The sequence below is a fragment of the Erythrolamprus reginae genome, chromosome 7, assembly GCF_031021105.1.
Source record: "Erythrolamprus reginae isolate rEryReg1 chromosome 7, rEryReg1.hap1, whole genome shotgun sequence".
NCBI lineage: Eukaryota > Metazoa > Chordata > Lepidosauria > Squamata > Dipsadidae > Erythrolamprus > Erythrolamprus reginae.
In genome coordinates this window covers 7,752-16,878 of record NC_091956.1, presented here as the reverse complement: position 1 = coordinate 16,878, position 9,127 = coordinate 7,752, and positions in this window count along the sequence as shown.

The window sequence follows — 9,127 nt, the reverse complement described above, 5'->3', positions numbered from 1 at the left end:
CAATTCTGAATCAGGTATAGCAGGGTGAATGTGATGGCGGGACCTTCTCTGTGGCGGCCCCGGCAGTCTGGAACCAACTCCCCCCAGAGATTAGAATTGCCCCCACCCTCCTTGCCTTTCAGGATTGCTCCCCCAATCCTTTGATGTAGGAAATCGCATCATGGCTTGTTAATAATAATAAGGCATTAATAATAAAGATATAGGATAATAAAATTAAAATTCAATCTAAAAAGTAGATTTCTTTTTGTGTCCGCAATACGTGACCACCGGAGGGCAATTTTCTATCATTAACAATGCTGAATCAGGCATAGCAGGGTGAACGTGATGGCGGGATCTTCTCTGTGGCGGCCCCGGCCCTTTGGAACAAACTCCCCCCAGAGATTAGAATTGCCCCCACCCTCCTTGCCTTTCAGGATTGCTCCCCTATTCCTTTCATGTATCAAACCGCATCATGGCTTGTTGATATAAATAACGCATTAATAATAAAGATATCGGATAATAAAATTAAAATCCAATAGATTTCTTTTTGCGTCCGCAATACCGGACGTGACCACCGGAGGGCAGTTTTGTATCATTAACAATGCTGAATCAGGCATAGCAGGGTTAATGTGATGGCGGGACCTTCTCTGCGGTGGCCCCGGCCCTCTGGAACCAACTTCCCCCAGAGATTAGAATTGCCCCCACCCTCCTTGCCTTTCAAGGTTGCTCCCCCATTCCTTTGATGTATCAAACCGCATCATGGCTTGTTGATATTAATAAGGCATTAATAATAAAGATATCGGATAATAAAATTAAAATCCAATTTAAAAAGTAGATTTCTTTTTGTGTCTGCAATACGTGACCACAGTAGGGCAGTTTTCTATCATTAACAATGCTGAATCAGGCATAGCAGGGTGAATGTGATGGCGGGACCTTCTGTGTGGCGGCACCGGCCCTCTGGAACAAACTCCACCCAGAGATTAGAATTGCCCCCACCCTCCTTGCCTGTCAGGATTGCTCCCCCATTCCTTTGATGTAGAGAACCGCATCATGGCTTTTTAATATTAATAAGGCATTAATAATAAAGATGTAGGATAATAAAATTAAAATTCAATTTAAAAAGTAGATTTATTTTTGTGTCCGCAATACGTGACCACCGGAGGGCAGTTTTCTATCATTAACAATTCTGAATCAGGTATAGCAGGGTGAATGTGATGGCGGGACCTTCTCTGTGGCGGCCCCGGCAGTCTGGAACCAACTCCCCCCAGAGATTAGAATTGCCCCCACCCTCCTTGCCTTTCAGGATTGCTCCCCCAATCCTTTGATGTAGGAAATCGCATCATGGCTTGTTAATATTAATAAGGCATTAATAATAAAGATATAGGATAATAAAATTAAAATTCAATCTAAAAAGTAGATTTCTTTTTGTGTCCGCAATACCTGACCACCGGAGGGCAATTTTCTATCATTAACAATGCTGAATCAGCATAGCAGGGTGAATGTGATGGCGGGATCTTCTCTGTGGCGGCCCCGGCCCTTTGGAACAAACTCCCCCCAGAGATTAGAACTGCCCCCACCCTCCTTGCCTTTCAGGATTGCTCCCCTATTCCTTTGATGTATCAAACCGCATCATGGCTTGTTGATATTAATAACGCATTAATAATAAAGATATCGGATAATAAAATTAAAATCCAATAGATTTCTTTTTGCGTCCGCAATACCGGACGTGACCACCGGAGGGCAGTTTTCTATCATTAACAAAGCTGAATCAGGCATAGCAGGGTTAATGTGATGGCGGGACCTTCTCTGTGGCGTCCCCGGCCTTCTGGAACCAACTCCCCCAGAGATTAGAATTGCCCACACCCTCCTTGCCTTCAGGATTGTTCCCCCATTTCTTCGATATATCAAACCGCATCATGGCTTGTTGATATTAATAAGGCATTAATAATAAAGATATCGGATAGTAAATTAAAATCCAATTTAAAGGATCTATGATAGCGTGGTCACAAAACTTTGGATACACAATTTATTTAAATGAATGGGAAAAAATTTGGACTGCTAACTATAAACTAACGATGGCAACCTCATATAAGGAAAACCATTATAAAATGTTCTACAGATGGCACTTGCCACCTGCTAGACTTGCAAAAATGTATCCAAATCTATCACCATTATGTTGGAAATGCAGAGAAAAACCAGGTACATATTACCACATCTGGTGGACATGTGAAACCACCCAAAAATATTGGGAAAAAATTAAAACTATACTAGAACAAATTACCTCTCAGACTATCCATGCGAACCCGAACTATTTCTACTAGGAATTACAAGACAAAAATTTTAGTAAAGAAAACAGATATATTATAATCCATATTATTACAGCCGCACGGATTTTATATGCACAATTTTGGAAGCAAGAAAAAACCCCAACTACTCTATCACTCTTGATTAAAATAATGGAATGCGCAGAAATGTCCAAACTAACAATGGAACTGCAAAACAAGGATGAGACAGATTTCTACAAAGCTTGGGATAAATGGTACCTCTGGTTAAAAAAAGGAATTATCTAAAAATTACCCATCAAGAAAAATATCCAACAAAAACAACTTGAAAAAATAGCAATTTACATCACAAATCATAACATCAAACTGAAACAACAAACTGTAAACATCGATCGACACAAACTCCAACTTTACAAAGAAAATAAAACCCCTAAATGAATTATATATATTGGCACTAAAAACTACATTCAAAACATATCAATAAAGCCTTAGGGTAAAACACACCAACTACGAACTCAAACTACAGGCCGCAAATCATGAAAGACCCAGCTCTAACGCTGGTTTTCGCTCATCTAACCCCCCCTCCTTCTTCTCCCTATCCTCCTTCCTTCTATAACTACTTCCATCCCTTCACAACCCCCTTCTCCCACTCCCCAATTACTACATAAGTAGAGTGTAAAAAATGTACAATATGCATATCTCTTTTGTCTTTCTGTATCTGGTTTTTATTGTATATATTTAATAAATTTATTCTAAATTAAGGATTGCTCCCACCATTACTTTGATGTAGCGAACCGCATCATGGCTTGTTAATATTAATAAGGCATTAATAATAAAGATATAGGATAATAAAATTAAAATCCAATTTAAAAAGTAGATTTCTTTTTGTGTCCGCAATACGTGACCACAGGAGGGCAGTTTTCTATCATTAACAATGCTGAATCAGGCAAAGCAGGGTGAAGGTGATGGCGGGACCTTCTCTGTGGCGGCCCCGGCCCTCTGTAACCAACTCCCCCTAGAGATTAGAATTGCCCCCACCCTCCATGCCTTTCAGGATTGCTCCCCCATTCCTTTGATGTAGAGAACCGCATCATGGCTTGTTAATATTAATAAGGCATTAATAATAAAGATGTAGGATAATAAAATTAAAATTCAATTTAAAAAGTAGATTTCTTTTTGTGTCCGCAATACGTGACCACCGGTGGGCAGTTTTCTATCATTAACAATTCTGAATCAGGTATAGCAGGGTGAATGTGATGGCGGGACCTTCTCTGTGGCGGCCCCGGCCCTCTGGAACCAACTTCCCCCAGAGATTAGAATTGCCCCCACCCTACTTGCCTTTCAGGACTGCTCCCCCATTTCTTTGATATAGCAAACCCGCATCATCGCTTGTTAATATTAATAAGGCGTTAATAATAAAGATATCGGATAATAAAATTAAAATCCAATAGATTTCTTTTTGCCTCCGCAAAATACCGGACGTGACCACCGGAGGGCAGGTTTCTATCATTAGCAATGCCGAATCAGGCATAGCAGGGTGAACGTGATGGCTGGATCTTCTCTGTGGCGGCCCCGGCCCTTTGGAACAAACTCCCCCCAGAGATTAGAATTGCCCCCACCCTCCTTGCCTTTCAGGATTGCTCCCCTATTCCTTTGATGTATCAAACCGCATCATGGCTTGTTGATATAAATAACGCATTAATAATAAAGATATCGGATAATAAAATTAAAATCCAATAGATTTCTTTTTGCGTCCGCAATACCGGACGTGACCACCGGAGGGCAGTTTTCTATCATTAACAATGCTGAATCAGGCATAGCAGGGTTAATGTGATGGCGGGACCTTCTCTGCGGTGGCCCCGGCCCTCTGGAACCAACTTCCCCCAGAGATTAGAATTGCCCCCACCCTCCTTGCCTTTCAAGGTTGCTCCCCCATTCCTTTGATGTATCAAACCGCATCATGGCTTGTTGATATTAATAAGGCATTAATAATAAAGATATCGGATAATAAAATTAAAATCCAATTTAAAAAGTAGATTTCTTTTTGTGTCTGCAATACGTGACCACAGTAGGGCAGTTTTCTATCATTAACAATGCTGAATCAGGCATAGCAGGGTGAATGTGATGGCGGGACCTTCTGTGTGGCGGCACCGGCCCTCTGGAACAAACTCCACCCAGAGATTAGAATTGACCCCACCCTCCTTGTCTTTCAGGACTGCACCCCCATCCCTTTGATGTAGCAAACCCGCATCATCGCTTGTTAATATTAATAAGGCGTTAATAATAAAGATATCGGACAATAAAATTAAAATCCAATAGATTTCTTTTTGCCTCCGCAAAATACTGGACGTGACCACCAGAGGGCAGGTTTCTATCATTAACAATGCTGAATCAGGCATAGCGGGGTTAATGTGATGGCGGGACCTTCTCTGTGGCGGCCCCGGCCCGCTGGAACCAACTCCCCCCAGAGATTAGAATTGTCCCCACCCTCCTTGCCTTTCAGGACTGCTCCCCCATTCCTTTCATGTAGCAAACCCGCATCATCGCTTGTTAATATTAACAAAGGCGTTAATAATAAAGATATCGGATAATAAAATTAAAATCCAATAGATTTCTTTTTGCCTCCGCAAAATACCGGACGTGACCACCGGAGGGCAGGTTTCTATCATTAGCAATGCTGAATCAGGCATAGCGGGGTTAATGTGATGGCAGGACCTTCTCTGTGGCGGCCCCGGCCCTCTAGAACCCACTCCCCCCAGAGATTAGAATTGACCCCACCCTCCTTGCCTTTCAGGACTGCTCCCCCATCCATTTGATGTAGCAAACCCGCATCATCGCTTGTTAATATTAATAAGGCGTTAATAATAAAGATATCGGATAATAAAATTAAAATCCAATAGATTTCTTTTTGCCTCCGCAAAATACCGGACGTGACCACCGGAGGGCAGGTTTCTATCATTAACAATGCTGAATCAGGCATAGCGGGGTTAATGTGATGGCGGGACCTTCTCTGTGGCGGCCCCGGCCCGGTGGAACCAACTCCCCCCAGAGATTAGAATTGCCCCCACTCTCCTTGCCTTTCAGGACTGCTCCCCCATTCCTTTCATGTAGCAAACCCGCATCATCGCTTGTTAATATTAATAAGGCGTTAATAATAAAGATATCGGATAATAAAATTAAAATCCAATAGATTTCTTTTTGCCTCCGCAAAATACCGGACGTGACCACCGGTGGGTAGGTTTCTATCATTAACAATGCTGAATCAGGCATAGGGGGGTTAATGTGATGGCGGGACCTTCTCTGTGGCGGCCCCGGCCCTCTGTAACCAACTTCCCCCAGAGATTAGAATTGCCCCAACCCTCCTCGCCTTTCAGGACTGCTCCCCCATTCCTTTGATGTAGCAAACCCGCATCATCGCTTGTTAATATTAATAAGGCGTTAATAATAAGGATATCGGATAATAAAATTAAAATCAAATAGATTCCTTTCTGCGTGCGCAATACCGGATGTGACCACCGGAGGGCAGCTTTCTATCATTAACAATGCTGAGTCAGGCATAGCGGGGTTAATGTGATGGCGGGACCTTCTCTGTGGCGGCCCCGGCCCTCTGGAACCAACTCCCCCCAGAGATTAGAATTGCCCCCACCCTCCTTGCCTTTCAGGATTGTTCCCCCATTCCTTTGATGTACCAAACCGCATCATGGCTTGTTGATATTAATAAGGCATTAATAACAAAGATATCGGATAATAAAATTAAAATCCAATTTAAAAAGTAGATTTCTTTTTGTGTCCGCAATACGTGACCACAGGAGGGCAGTTTTCTATCATTAACAATGCTGAATCAGGCATAGCAGGGTGAATGTTATGGCGGGACCTTCTCTGTGGCGGCCCCGGCCCTATGGAACAAACTTCCCCCAGAGATTAGAATTGCCCCCAGCCTCCTTGCCTTTCAGGATTGTTCCCCCATTCCTGTGATGTAGCGAACCTCATCATGGCTTGTTAATATTAATAAGGCATTAATAATAAAGATATGGGATAATAAAATTAAAATCCAATAGATTTCTTTCTGCGTCCGCAATACTGGACGTGACCACCGGAGGGCAGTTTTCTATTATTAACAATGCTGAATCAGGCATAGCAGGGTTAATGTGACGGCGGGACCTTCTCTGTGGCGGCCCCGGCCCTCTGGAACCAATTCCCCCCAGAGATTAGAATTGCCCCCCACCCTCCTTGCCTTTCGTCAGCTACTCAAAACCCACCTCTGTCGCCAGGCACGGGGCAATTAAGATTCCTTTTCCCCCTAGGCCTTTGCAATTTTATGCATGGTATGTTTGTATGTATGTATGTTTGGTTGTTTATATTAAGGGGTTTTTTAATTCGTTCTTAGTATTGGATTATAATTGTACACTGTTTTATGACTGCTGTTAGCCGCCCCGTGTCTTTGGAGAGGGGCGGCATATAAATCCAATAAGTAAACGATTAAATAAACAAATGATTAAATAAATAAATAAAGTTATTTCAATTTATATAAAAATAGAAACATAGAAACATAGAAGAATGACGGCAGAAAAAGACCTCATGGTTCATGTAGTCTGCCCTTATACTATTTGCTGTACTTTATTTTACAATGGATATATGTTTATCCCAGGTATGCTTAAATTCCGTTACTGTGGATTTACCAACCACGTCTGCTGGAAGTTTGTTCCAAGGATCTACTACTCTTTCAGTCAAGTAATATTTTCTCAAGTTGCTTTTGATCTTTCCCCCAACTAACTTCAGATTGTGTCCCCTTGTCCTTGTGTTCACTTTCCTGTTAAAAACAGTTCCCTCCTGAACCCTATTTAACCCTTTAACATATTTAAATGTTTCGATCATGTCCCCCCTTTTCCTTCTGTCTTCCAGACTATACAGATTGAGTTCATTAAGTCTTTCCTGATACGTTTTATACTTAAGACCTTCCACCATTCTTGCAGCCCGTCTTTGGACCCGTTCAATTTTGTCAATATCTTTTGTAGGTGAGGTCTCCAGAACTGAACACAGTACTCCAAATGTGGTCTCACCAGCGCTCTATATAAGGGGATCACAATCTCCCTCTTCCTGCTTGTTATACCTCTAGCTATGCAGCCAAGCATCCTACTTGCCTTTACTACCGCCCGACCGCACTGCTCCACCCATTTTGAGACTGTCAGAAATCACTACCCCTAAATCCTTCTCTTCTGAAGTTTTTGCTAACACAGAACTGCCAACGCAATACTCAGATTGAGATTCCTTTTCCCCAAGTGCATTATTTTACATTTGGAAACATTAAACTGCAGTTTCCATTGGTTTGACCATTTATCTAGTAACACTAAATCATTTACCATATTACAGATCCCTCCAGGAATATCAACCCTACTGCACACTTTAGAGTCATCGGCAAACCTTCCCTACCAAACCTTCCCCTATGTCACTCACAAACATATTAAAAAGAATAGGACCAAGAACAGACCCTTGTGGCACACCGCTTGTAACCTGTCTCTGCTCAGAATACTCGCCATTAACAATAACTCTCTGATGTCTACGCTTCAGCCAGCTTGAAATCCACTGAACTATCCAGGGATTAAGTCCAATCTTCACTAATTTATCTATCAGCTCTTTATGTGGAACCGTATCAAAGGCTTTGCTGAAGTCCAGATAGGCAATATCCACGGCACCACCTTGATTCAACACCTTTGTGACATAGTCAAAGAACTCAATGAGATTAGTCTGACACGATTTGCCTTCAGTAAAGCCATGCTGATTTGGGTCCAATAAGTTATTGTTTTTTAGATGCCGATTTATCCTCTTTTTGAGTAGAGTCTCCATCATTTTAACTACAACTGATGTCAAGCTAACTGGCCTGTAGTTACCAGCTTCTTCTCTACTGTCCTTCTTGCGGATAGGCACAACACTGGCCATTCTCCAATCCTCAGGAACATCTCCTGTTAACAGGGATTGGTTCAACAAATCAGTCAGGGGGGTAGCAATGACAGATATGAGTTCTTTAAGAACTCTGGGGTGGATGCCATCTGGACCCATTGCCTTATTTATCTTTAATCTTTGAAGTTCTTCTAAGACATCGGCTTCTAAGATCACTGGAGCTGAATCCGTACAGCTGGAAGCAATGCTACATCCCTCTATAGTATTATTTTGTAAGGTGTCTTTTGAGAAAACTGAACAGAAGTAGCGATTGAAATGGTCAGCGATCTCCATATTCCCATCAATGCATGTATTATTCCCGGTACTAAGCTTCGCGATGCTGCAGTTTTTCTTCTTCCTATCACTAATATATCTGAAGAAGGTTTTATCCCCCTTCTTTACAGATTTTGCAATTTCTTCCTCTTTTGAGGCTTTAGCAGCATATATTATCTGTTTCGCCTCCTTCTGTCTCATTTTATACAGCTCCCTATCAGCTACACTTCCAGACTCTTTATACCTCCTATAGGCAGCCTTTTTTTCATTGACTATAGCCCTTACATGATTGCTAAACCATAGCGGTTTCTTCTTCCTTTTACCTTTAGTTATTTGTCTTACATACAGTCCTGTGGCTTTTAAGATGGCCTTTTTTAATACAGTCCACCGGGTGCTCGCTCCTGCCATTTTATCCCTCCCCTTTAATTCATTATGTAAATATTCCCCCATTGCATTAAAATTTGTTTTTCTGAAATCCAATACTTTGGTTGCAGTATAGGATTGCTCATAATCAGTTTTTACATCAAACCATAACATCAGGCATGTTGAAATCACCCATAACCATAATATCTCCCTTTACTGCCATTAGGGTAATCTCATCCACCATCTTGTTGTCATGTTCCTCAGATTGTCCTGGAGGCCTATAGATTTATACA